Genomic DNA, 13,340 nt, shown 5'->3' with positions numbered 1-13,340 from the left:
TGTGCTTTCAGGCTCAGGCCTTAAGAAAAATGTAGCATGTATTTCTCATTTCTTGGGACATTTGCTCTTTCAAATTACATCATGTTGCAAATATTTACTTTGTTTAACTATTCCCACTAGTTGATCCAGTGCTCAATTATCTCAATCACTGAACCAGGCAAATCAAAGTTGTGGTCTCAACAGTTATTCTACATGTTCTGCATAACTCATCAGTGTAATAAATGCATAGCAAAGTATTCATAACATTTTCAGAGAAAAGAAAATTATTGTGAGTGTAATTAATGACTTCATTCATATTTAATATATACAATGGGTACTAAGCATATATTGAGCATCAAATATTAGTAATGCGATCATGCAAAATACATAATAAGAAATAGGTAGATATTTTTTAAAGCACACGTGTATTATTTGGAAAAAATGTAATTCAAAAGATATAAAGTGGGTGATTATTTGATGTGAAATAAATATAAAAGGCAAATAATACTGTCTGAAGCTGTGATTCTCAGCTGGTACTCCAAATTAGAATCATATAGGGTTTTAAAAAAATACAAATAGCCAAGCCCCATTAATACCCAAGGAGGCAGGGTTGAAAAGAACTGGTTAAAGCAGTGGTTCTCAACCGTGGCTTAACATTATAATCATTTGTGAAGATTTTAAAGAACAAATTTCCAGGCTGTATTCCAGGCCAATTAAATCAGAATCTCTGGGGGTGGGATCCACGCATCAGTACTTTTTAAAGCTTCCAGACTTTTCCAATGTGCAGCCAAGTTGAGGACAACTCATCTAAAATATCTGATTGGTTGCATATACTATAATATAGGAGAAAGACTTAAAAATTAAAAATTCTATATAATAATTATGTTTGCATTCCTATTAGCAGTTCAGTTTAAATTAATGTAAAATTTGACCACAAACTCTCTTTAGTACATTTTTCTCAGACTAAGAAAAATGAATCCTCCTACAAAGAAAATTTCAGTGATTGATAGAAAATTTAAATGAATGGTCTATTCAACTTGGAAAAACTAAGAACGTTTTTCTAATCAAGAAAGTAAATTATTCAATCAAAGTCAGAATCTGATATTAATTTAACACTACACAAGCATGGCTTCTTGCCCAAGTAAATAAGCAAAATATTGAATGTATTTCATTCAATCATAAAAAATATTTTTGATCATCTTGATGTACTAGTCATTGGCTTAAATCCTGGAGACACAGTAGTGAGAAAAATCAAAGATGCCTACTCACTAGACATAATCTAACAGGGGACGGACAATTTTAAAAATCACGCCAATATCTGTGTAATGACAAGCCATAAATGGGACTATGAAAGAAAGATTCAGGGTGCTATAAGACATCTTATAGGAGAACAAGGGAGAAGTGACACTATGCCAAACCTTATGAAAGTGGCAGCTTCCACTTCCTGTTTATCGGATCCTCATTCTTAGAATCTAGCTATCATGAAGTAAGGAAGCACAATCAACACGTGGAGTGATCTATATGGAGAAGAGCCAATGCCCACGGGACAGAGTGTTGGCTGAGTGCCAGCCAAGAGCCAACCCCAAATTGTCATTCATGCGCATGTGCAATCTGGAAAAGTAAATCATACAGTCCCCTCTTTCCTCCAGTGTGGGGAGTCAGGAAGGGCTTCTTGGAAAGTTTACTTCTGAAGAGAGAGCAGGAGTTATGTGCAAACGCCTCTGGAAGAAAGGTTGCTTACAGTTATGACCTATCTGCTAGTCACAATTTTTTAATTGGGCAATTGACTGGATTATGTGGAAATCTAATGACCAATACTTAAAAAATATTTTGAGTTAGAAAACAAAGGAAAATCAAATATATTTTGCATAAAACATCACTATTAATTTCATATTAACAGGACCAAAATGATACTAAAGGTAAAAGCAGTATATGGTAAAAAATGTGACTAATGGCAGACATAGATAGAACAAACTAAAATTTTTTTAATTCACTCTATAATTTTCATATCTAACCATGTTCACTAGAATATTATGTTATTTTGTTAAACCACAAAAGATGCTTTTTTTAAGGACCCAGTAAAAGTGTATGAGATCAATAAACTTTTTTCCCTGCTTTTATTTTACATTAAAAGAGAGTAAAAATGAAGTCTTCTCATCAGTTCCTGTGAAATACTTGTATTGAGTCGAGTCGTATGAGTTCCAACACTCGAATACCTGTGCACACACTTAAATATTCAGTTTCAAACCATTGATTATGAATTATACTCACACTTACCTAAGCACATCCTTGCATAAACATTCCGATGTAAAGGGGAGCTGGAAGATGAGCGAAGCATCGTCATTATATTCAGCTCTTTGCCTGCAATTTAGAAATAAATGGATGTTGAAGTGTTTTCCTGTCCATGTATTGCCCTTTTCCTGGCATTTATCAAGATATAATTGAAAATAGTGATACAGTATTAAGGCTCAGAGAAAATCCTGACGTGTGATGGATTAAAGCACAGAATTAGTCAGACCTTATGATTTTCAGACAGCTTCTGCAACTGCTTCTCTTTGATTCACCAGTGAGCTGAATTGAGCATGAATTTTTATCCTTTTCAGTGCTCAAATACATTCATGACCTACCAGCTCTTTTTTAGAAAGCCCATGCCCTCTCTTAAGCCTCACTGTGTTCTCCAACATCAGCAAGAAATTATAATTTCTTGAGTTAAGTACTCAGCTACACAGTAGTTCATGCTGTCCTCCTTTTTTAATGTATCCCATTGGGTATTAACAGTGTTCAGGTTTATTTTTCATAATTTAGAACTTGCCTTATAAAATATTAAAATGCTTATTAATGTTTGGAAAAGTGGCAGAGGCACTAATATATATTGCAAGCAGCACAATGCTGTTCTTCAGCCTCATACTAATTAGCCATACATATAAAAATACCTCAATTAAATTTTGTCTTCATTGTTCAGAAGGCAAATAGAAAAAAGGACATAGAAACACATTTAAAGACTCTTAGGACAAGTTTGTGTTTATCTGAAACTGTAACCATTGGCTCAAACTGGTCAGATCATATTTATGAACACACATTACACACATTATTAACACACATTATGTACAATAATTTAAAAAGGTTTCTCATCTTCTCACTGATAAACAGAAAATAGTGAATTCCCATATATTATGAAAAAACAAAATAAAAATCATACACTTTCAAATTATGAATCTTTTGTGTTTCTCAGTCACCGTTACCATACCATGTCAAGCGCTTTTTTTCTTTTAAGAATGATAATGAATTCAAGTTGTTCCATTCACCCTTCTGACTGACTCCTATAAGCTGCATTTGCCAGATAACTAAAAATATTAAAAAATAACCCTCTGCCCATGGAGAATTACTGTACATGTATAGTACTCACTTCAGCTGATCTCACTAATCAAAAAGTAAAATTATTTTACAAAATCATACATTATGGTGTCTGATATCCATATTTCTACAGAATTACCAAACAATAACTTTTGCCTTCTGACACCAGTCGTCAATATAGTAGTCAACATCAAGCAAGATTAAGAATAATTAGATCAATACTAAAGATGAGTCATTAATTTTGATTTTTAATTTTAGCAGCATTAAATTTGTAGAAATGCATTTTATAGGACTTTTGCAAATAAAGATGCTTTTGACCTATTTGCTACTTGATGATCTTTCCTGGAATAGAAGATAACAGAAGTGAAAAATTAAGGACAAGGCAAAATAAATTCCCCATTACTGGAATTTTTGACATACTGCCGTTGCACCAATTTCACCAATAACCCCAATTTAATGAATTAATCACAGATTAGCAATTCTGCCCTGTATGTTAATGTGGTTAAGACCAAATTTGTATTTCTATTCAGATGACCTCCTTGTTTCCACTGTGAGAGTGCATCCTGCTTTTCCTAATACTAGTGAGTAACACTGGGCAACTGTTTCATCCTTATGAGCCTCAGTTTTCCAATCTCATAGAAATAATACAATAGAAATAATAGTACCTACCTCAAAAGAAATAATTAAATGAGACAAGTTTCATAAATCACTAATCACAATGTAATCCCTTGAAAAGTATTAGCTCTTATTGCCCTGTTAAACATATAAAAAGCCATAATTTCTGAAATGATTACATTCAATATTTTCAATGATCTAAAATCAAAGCAAAAGTTTAGAAAGTTACATAAGTTATGAAGGGAGGAATAGGAAATAAGGCATTGTAAACTTCAACTGGATGAGTACTTTCCATATCCCCTAGAGCACAATGCTATCATTCAGAAGATTTTCTATGTTTATGCTTCTTTTCATTATGAAATTTATTATTTATATTTCAGATAGATGTTGTTGGTTTTTAACTGGAACACACAGATTAAGGTCAACGTTTTTATGAAGCATTTTGTGAGGAAATTATAATATGCTATTTACCCAGAGAAGGTTGACAAGCCATCTTTGTCTGATCATTTTTACTGTAAATACATATATTGTGATCTTGACTGTGGGACAGTGGAGTTTTGCGTGAGTGCACACAAGGACACAAGGTATTGCAAACAGGTGGATGACTGAGTGCAAGTCGACTGGCAGGAAATTAATAGGAAATGATTTTCAGTGGAGGGTGTATATTGACTGATGCCTGTGCATTAGCCTGCATTATTGTTAATGGAGTATCACCATATGAATTGTGGAATAAGATAACTCAAGAGACTGCAAGAAATTCTTATTTATTCTTTGCGACTGAGGATTAAATTTTTGTTGGTGTGAAATCTACTGTGAATAATACATATGTTATGAAACTTTGGCCCAGAAAGATTAAAATACACTGTTCTTTTGTCATTTCATTGCCGTTTTCGCTTAAGCCCTGAGGTTTTCATAGAGACCAAAAATTAAATAAGATCAAGAAACAGGATTATCTCTCCCTTTCCTTCTCTCTCTCTCCCATCTCTCTCCTTCTTCCTAAAAGATTAAAGAAGCACCTTTCCCTACTGTAGATAAGTAAATTAAAAATAAGATGACACAATTCATAAATTAATAAAGAAGATATATAAATATGTTTGTTCACTTCATATTTATTAAGAAGATTTTTCAGTGTATAATTGAATAATAAGCTTATCATCAGAAATATCTGCTAACAGACCTTACTGATTCCTGTGCAGTATACAATGTATGTATGATGTTTCTCTTTATTTTTCCTTATAAAAATATGTGACTTTAGAATACTGAGCCTTATTAATTTACATTTTGTTTTATTTAAATCTCTCTCTATATTGTGATAAATTTGTATAACTTTTACCATCTGTTGTGGAATCTTTTATTAATACACAGCAGTATTTATTACTTTTTGGGAGAATTACAAACCACTTTTAAGGAACTAATGAAACCAGAAAAGACACATACAAAATTTAAATACACACAGAGACATACACATTTTTCTACTATATGAAGGGGCTTATATATATCTTGAAACCCATCCTTTCAAATTAGGACCACAAATAAAGAAATCCTGATCAAAGGTTATTTTAACCTGAGGGTACATAGTGTTCATGCTTTTGACAGTTTCCACGGCTTTGAATCAAAAGACATGGTGTTCTCTCCAAACTCCACTCCTCATTTAACCTTAGTAGCCTCATTTATAAAATAAAAAGAGGGGGAGCTTCAAGATGGCGGAAGAGTAAGACGCGGAGATCACCTTCCTCCCCACAAACACATCAGAAATACATCTACATGTGGAACAACTCCTACAGAACACCTACTGAACGCTGGCAGAAGACCTCAGACTTCCCAAAAGGCAAGAAACTCCCCCACGTACCTGGGTAGGGCAAAGGAAAAAGAAAAAACAGAGACAAAAGAACAGGGACGGCACCTGCACCAGTGGGAGGGAGCTGTGAAGGAGGAAAGATTTCCACACACTAGGAAGCCCCTTCACGGGCGGAGACTGTGGGTGGCAGAGGGGGAAGCTTCGGAGCCACGGAGGAGAGCGCAGCCACAGGGATGCGGAGGGCAAAGCGGAGAGATTCCCGCACAGAGGCTCGGTGCCGACCAGCACTCACCAGCCGGAGAGGCTTGTCTGCTCCCCCGCCGGGGCGGGCGGGGCTGGAAGCTGAGGCTCGGGCTTCGGTCGGATCACAGGGAGAGGACTGGGGTTGGCTGCGTGAACACAGCCTGAAGGGGCTAGTGCGCCACGGCTAGCCGGGAGGGAGCCCGGGAAAAGGTCTGCAGCTGCCGAAGAGACAAGAGACTTTTTCTTGCCTCTTTGTTTCCTGGTGCGGGAGGAGAGGGAATTAAGAGCGCTGCCTAAACAAGCTCCAGAGACAGGTGCGAGCCGCGGCTATCAGCGCGGACGCCAGAGACGGGCATGAGACGCTAAGGCTGCTGCTGCCGCCACCAAGAAGCCTGTGTGCAAGCACAGGTCACTATCCACACCTCCCCTCCCGGGAGCCTGTGCAGCCCACCACTGCCAGGGTCCCGTGATCCAGGGAAAACTTACCTGGGAGAACGCACAGCGCGCCTCAGGCTGGTGCAACGTCACGCCGGCCTCTGACGCCGCAGGCTCGCCCCGCATCCGTACCCCTCCCTCCCCCCAGCCTGAGTGAGCCAGAACCCCCAAATCAGCTGCTTCTTTAACCCCGTCCTGCCTGAGCAAAGAGCAGATGCCCTGAGGCGAGCTACACGCAGAGGCGGGGCCAAATCCAAAGCTGAACCCAGGGAGCTGTGCGAACAAAGAAGACAAAGGGAAATCTCTCCCAGCTGTCTCAGGAGCAGCGGATTAAATCTCCACAATCAGCTTGATGTACCTGCATCTGTGGAATACCCGAACAGACAACGAATCATCCCAAATTGAGGAGGTGGACTTTGGAAGCAACGATATAAATATTTTTTCCCCTTTTTCTCTTTTTGTGAGTGTGTATGGGTATGCTTCTGTGTGTGACTTTGTCTGTATAGCTTTGCTTTCACCATTTGTCCTAGGGTTCTGTCTGTCCATTTTTTGTTGTTGTTGTTGTTGTTTTAGTATAGTTTTTGGCACTTGTTATCATTGGTGGATTTGTTTTTTGGTTTGGTTGCTCTTCTTTTTTTTTAATTAGTTAAACAATTTTTTAATAATTTTTTATTTTTATTTTTATTATTTTATTTTATTCTGTTTTATTTTATTTTATCTTCTTCTTTCTTTCTTTCTTTTTTTTCTCCCTTTTATTGTGAGCCGTGTGGATGACAGGCTCTTGGTGCTCCAGCCAGGCATCAGGGCTCTGCCTCTGAGGTGGGAGAGCCAAGTTCAGGACACTGGTCCACAAGAGACCTCCCAGCTCCACATAATATGAAATGGTGATAATCTCCCAGAGATCTCCTTCTCAATGCCAAGACCCAGCTCCACTCAACGACCAGCAAGCTACGGTGCTGGACACCCTATGCCAAACAACTAGCAAGACAGGAACACAACCCCATCCATTAGCACAGAGGCTGCCTAAAATCATAATAGGGCCACAGACACCCCAAAAAACACCTCCAGATGTGGACCTGCCCACCCGAAAGACAAGATCCAGCCTCATCCACCAGAACACAGGCACCAGTCCCCTCCACCAGGAAGCCTACACAACCCACTGAACCAAACTTAGCCACTGGGACAGACACCAAAAACAACGGAAACTACAAACCTGCAGCCTGCAAAAAGGAGACCCCAAACACAGTAAGTTAAGCAAAATGAGAAGACAGAGAAACACACAGCAGTTGAAGGAGCAAGGCAAAAACCCACCAGAACTAGCAAATGAAGAGGAAATAGGCAGTCTACCTGAAAAAGAATTCAGAAAAATGATAGTAAGGATGATCCAAAATCTTGGAAATAGAATGGAGAAAATACAAGAAACGTTTAACAAGGACCTAGAAGAACTAAAGAGCAAACAAACAGTGATGAACAACACAAGTAATGAAATTAAAAATTCTCTACAAGGGATCAATAGCAGAATAACTGAGGCAGAAGAACGGATAAGTGACCTGGAAGATAAAATAGTGGAAATAACTACTGCAGAGCAGAATAAAGAAAAAAGAATGAAAAGAATTGAGGACAGTCTCAGAGACCTCTGGAACAACATTAACCCCACCAACATTTGAATTATAGGGGTCCCAGAAGAAGAAGAGAAAAAGAAAGGGACTGAGAAAATATTTGAAGAGATTATAGTTGAAAACTTCCCTAATATGGGAATGGAAATAGTTAATCAATTCCAGGAAGCACAGACAGTCCCATACAGGATAAATCCAAGGAGAAACATGCCAAGACACGTATTAATCAAACTATCAAAAATTAAATACAAAGAAAAAATATTAAAAGGAACAAGGGAAGAACAGCAAATAACACACAAGGGAATCCCCATAAGGTTAGCAGAAACTCTGAAAGTCAGAAGGGAGTGGCAGGACATATTTAAAGTGATGAAAGGGAAACACCTACAACCAAGATTACTCTACCCAGCAAGGATCTCATTCAGATTTGACGGAGAAATTAAAACCTATACAGACAAGCAAAAGCTAAGAGAATTCAGCACCACCAAACCAGCTTTACAACAAACACTAAAGGAACTTCTCTAGGCAGGAAACACAAGAGAAGGAAAACACCTACAATAACAAACCCAAAACAATTAAGAAAATGGTAAAAGGAAAATACAGATCGATAATTACCTTAAAGGTAAATGGATTAAATGTTCCAACCAAAATACATAGACTGGCTGAATGGATACAAAAGCAAGACCCGTATATATGCTGTCTACAAGAGACCCACTTCAGACCTAGGGACACATACAGACTGAAAGTGAGGGGATGGAAAAAGATATTCCATGCAAATGGAAATCAAAAGAAAGGTGGAGTAGCTATTCTCATATCAGACAAAATAGACTTTAAAACAAAGACTATTACAAGAGACAAAGAAGGACATTACATAATGATCAAGAGATCAATCCAAGAAGAATATATAACAATTGTAAATACTTATGCACCCAACATAGGAGCACCTCAATACATAAGGCAAATACTAACAACCATAAAAGGGGAAATCGACAGTAACACAATCATAGTAGGGGACTTTAACACCCCACTTTCACCAATGGACAGATCATCCAAAATGAAAATAAATAACGAAACACAAGCTTTAAATGATACATTAAACAAGATGGACTTAATTGGTATTTATAGGACATTCCATCCAAAAACAACATAATACATGTTCTTCTCAAGTGCTCATGGAACATTCTCCAGGATAGAGCATATCTTGGGTCACAAAACAAGCCTTGGTAAATTTAAGAAAACTGAAATCGTATCAAGTATCTTTTCCAACCACAACGCTATGAGATTAGATATCAATTACAGGAAAAATTCTGTAAAAAATACACGGAGACTAAACAATACACTACTTAATAACCAAGAGATCACTGAAGAAATCAAAGAGGAAATCAAAAAATACCTAGAAACAAATGACAACAAAAACACAACAACCCAATACCTATGGGATGCAGTAAAAGCAGTTATAAGAGGGAAGTTTATAGCAATACAATCCTACCTTAAGAAACAAGAAACATCTCAAATAAACAACCTAACCTTACACCTAAAGCAATTAGAGAAGGAAGAACAAAAAAACCCCCAAAGCTAGCAGAAGGAAAGAAATCATAAAGATCAGATCAGAAATAAATGAAAAAGAAATGAAGGAAATGATAGCAAAGATCAATAAAACTAAAAGCTGGTTCTTTGAGAAGATAAACAAAATTGATAAACCATTAGCCAGACTCATCAAGAAAATAAAGGGAAAAGACTCAAATTAATAGAATTAGAAATGAAAAAGGAGAAGTAACAACTGATACTGCAGAAATAAAAGAGATCATGAGAGATTACTACAAGCAACTACATGCCAATAAAATGGACAACCTGGAAGAAATGGACAAATTCTTAGAAAAGCACAACCTCCCGAGACTGAATCAAGAAGAAATAGAAAAGATGATAGAAACAGATAGAGAGATGTACCATGTTCTTGGATTGGAAGAATCAACATTGTGAAAATGACTGTACTACCCAAAGCAATCTACAGATTCAATGCAATCCCTATCAAACTACCACTGGCATTTTTCACAGAACTAGAACAATAAATTTCACAATTTGTATGGAAACACAAAAGACCCCGAATAGCCAAAGCAATCTTGAGAAAGAAAAACGGAGCTGGAGGAATCAGGCTCCCTGACTTCAAACTATACTACACAGCTACAGTAATCAAGACAATATGGTACTGGCACAAAAACAGAAATATAGATCAATGGAACAGGATAGAAAGCCCAGAGATAAACCCATGCACATATGGTCACCTTATCTTTGATAAGGGAGGCAAGAATATACAGTGGAGAAAAGACAGCCTCTTCAGTTAGTGGGGCTGGGAAAACTGGACAGCTACATGGAAAAGAATGAAATTAGAACACTCCTTAACACCATACACAAAAATAAACTCAAAATGGATTAAAGACCTCAATGTAAGGCCAGACACTATAAAACTCTTAGAGGAAAACATAGGCAGAACACTCTTATGACATAAATCACAGCAAGATCATTTTTTAACCCATCTCCCAGAGAAAGGGAAGCAAAAACAAAAATAAACAAATGGGACCTAATGAAACTTAAAAGCTTTTGCACAGCAAAGGAAACCATAAACAAGACAAAAAGACAACCCTCAGAATGGGAGAAAATATTTGCAAATGTAGCAACTGACAAAGGATGAATCTCCAAAATTTACAAGCAGCTCATGCAGCTCAATATCAAAAAAACAAACAACCCAATCCAAAAATGGGCAGAAGACCTAAAGAGACATTTCTTCAAAGGAGATATACAGATTGCCAACAAACACATGAAGGAATGCTCAACATCACTAATCATTAGAGAAATGCAAATCAAAACTGCAATGAGGTATCATCTCACATCAGTCAGAATGGCCATTATCAAAACATGTACAAACAATAAATGCTGGAGAGGGTGTGGAGAAAAGGGAACCCTCTTGTACTGTTGGTGGGAATGTAAATTGATACAGACACTATGGAGAATAGTATGGAGGTTCCTGAAAAAACTAAAACTAGAAGTACCATATGACCCAGCAATCCCACTACTGGGCATGTACCCTGAGAAACCCATAATTCAAAAAGAGTCATGTACCAAAATATTCATTGCAGCTCTATTTACAATAGCCAGGACATGGAAGCAACCTAAGTGTCCATCAACAGATGAATGGATAAAGAAGATGTGGCACATATATACAATGGAATATTACTCAGCCAGAAAAAGAAACGAAATTGAGTTTTTTCTACTGAGGTGGATGGACCTAGAGTCTGTCATACAGAGTGAAGTAAGTCAGAAAGAGAAAAACAAATACCGTATGCTAACACTTATATATGGAATCTAAAAAAACAAAACAAAACAAAAGGTCATGAACAACCTAGGGGCAAGACAGGAATAAAGAGACAGACCTACTAGAGAATGGACTTGAGGATACGGAGGGGGGGAACAGTAAGCTGGGACAAAGTGAGAGAGTGTCATGGACATATACACTACCAAATGTAAAATAGATAGCTAGTGGGAAGCAGCCGCATAGCATAGGGAGATCAGCTCGATGCTTTGTGACCACCTAGAGGGGTGGGATAGGGAGTGTTGGAGGGAGGGAGATGAAAGAGGGAAGAGATATGGGGACATATGTATATGTAAAACTAATTCCCTTTGTTATAAAGCAGAAACTAATGCACCATTGTAAAGCAATTATACTCCAATAAAGATATTAAAATAAATAAAGTGTCATATGCAATGGGAAAGATGGCTTAACCACAAAAAAAAAAAAAGGGCTACCACTATTGCCAAGAATGAAGTGGATGTTTAAAAATTAAAAAAATTAAAAAATAATAATAATAAAATAAAAAGATCCTTTGTATTTCTGCAGTGTCAGTTGTTACTTATCCTTTTTATTTCTAATTCTATTTGTTTGAGTCTTCTCCCTTTTTTTCTTTATGAGTCTGGCTAATGGTTTATCAATTTTGTTTATTTTCTCAAAGAACCAGCTTTTAGTTTTATTGATCTTTGCTATTGTTTCCTTCATTTGTTTTTCATTTATTCCTGATCTGATCTTTATGATTTCTTTCCTTTTGCTAACTATGGGTTTTTTTTGTTCTTCTTTCTCTAATTGATTTAGTTGTAGGTTAGATTGTTTATTTGAGATGTTTCTTGTTTCTTGAGGTAGGATTGTATTGCTATAAACTTCCCTCTTATAACTGCATTTGCTCCATCCCATAGGTTTTGGGTCATTGTGTTTTCATTGTCATTTGTTTTTAGGTATTTTTTGATTTCCTCTTTGATTTCTTCATTGATCTCTTGGTTATTTAGTAGTGTATTGTTTAGCCTCCATGTCGTTTATTTTTTACAGATTTTTTCCTGTAATTGATACCTAGTCTCATAGTGTTGTGATTGGAAAAGATACTTGATATGATTTCAGTTTTCTTAAATTTACCCAGGATATGACCTATCCTGGAGAATGTTCCATGAGCACTTGAGAAGAAAGTGTATTTTGTTGTTTTTGGATGGAATGTCCTATAAATACCAATTAAGTCCATCTTGTTTAATGTATCATTTAAAGCTTGTGTTTCGTTATTTATTTTCATTTTGGATGATCTGTCCATTGGTGAAAGTGGGTGTTAAAGTCCCCTACTATGATTGTGTTACTGTCCATTTCCCCTTTTATGGCTGTTAGCATTTGCCTTATGTATTGAGGTGCTCCTATGTTGGGTGCATAAATATTTACAATTGTTATATCTTCTTCTTGGATTGATCCCTTGATCATTATGTAGTGTCCTTCTTTGTCTTTTGTAATAGTCTTTATTTTAAAGTCTATTTTGTTTTACATGAGAATTGCTACTCCAGCTTTCTTTTGATTTCCATTTGCACAGATGAATGGATAAAGAAGATGTGGCACATGTACATAATGGAATATTACTCAGCCATTAAAGGAAATGGAATTGAGTTATTTGTAGTGAGGTGGATGAACCTAGTGACTGTCATACAGTGTGAAGTAAGTCAGAAAGAGAAAAACAAATACCGTGTGCTAACACATATATACAGAATCTAAAAAAAAAAAAAGTTTCTGAAGAACCTAGGGGCAGGACAGGGATAAAGACACAGACCTACAGAATGGACTTGAGGACACAGGGAGGGGGAAGGGTAAGCTGGGATGAAGTGAGAGAGTGGCATGGACATATATACACTACCAAATCTAAAATAGATAGCTAGTGGGAAGCAGCCACATAGCACAGGGAGATCAGCTCGGTGCTTGTGTCCACCTAGAGGGGTGGGATAGGGAG

The 13,340-nt window shown here is 36.9% G+C and overlaps 1 long non-coding RNA gene across 3 annotated transcripts in view; it reads right to left on the bottom strand.

Moving 5' to 3' along the window:
• LOC118905081 overlaps window positions 1-13,340 on the bottom strand; it is a 296,235-nt gene that overhangs the window by 238,489 nt on the left and 44,406 nt on the right. For all 3 annotated transcript variants that reach the window (XR_005022156.1, XR_005022154.1, XR_005022157.1), the window contains one exon: window positions 2,257-2,340. This is a non-coding gene — a long non-coding RNA (uncharacterized LOC118905081). The remainder of the gene's footprint in view (window positions 1-2,256; window positions 2,341-13,340) is intronic.

This window comes from Balaenoptera musculus, chromosome 12 (assembly GCF_009873245.2).
Source record: "Balaenoptera musculus isolate JJ_BM4_2016_0621 chromosome 12, mBalMus1.pri.v3, whole genome shotgun sequence".
NCBI classification, from domain to species: Eukaryota; Metazoa; Chordata; class Mammalia; order Artiodactyla; family Balaenopteridae; genus Balaenoptera; species Balaenoptera musculus.
This window is presented reverse-complemented; position numbering and strand designations above follow the sequence as displayed.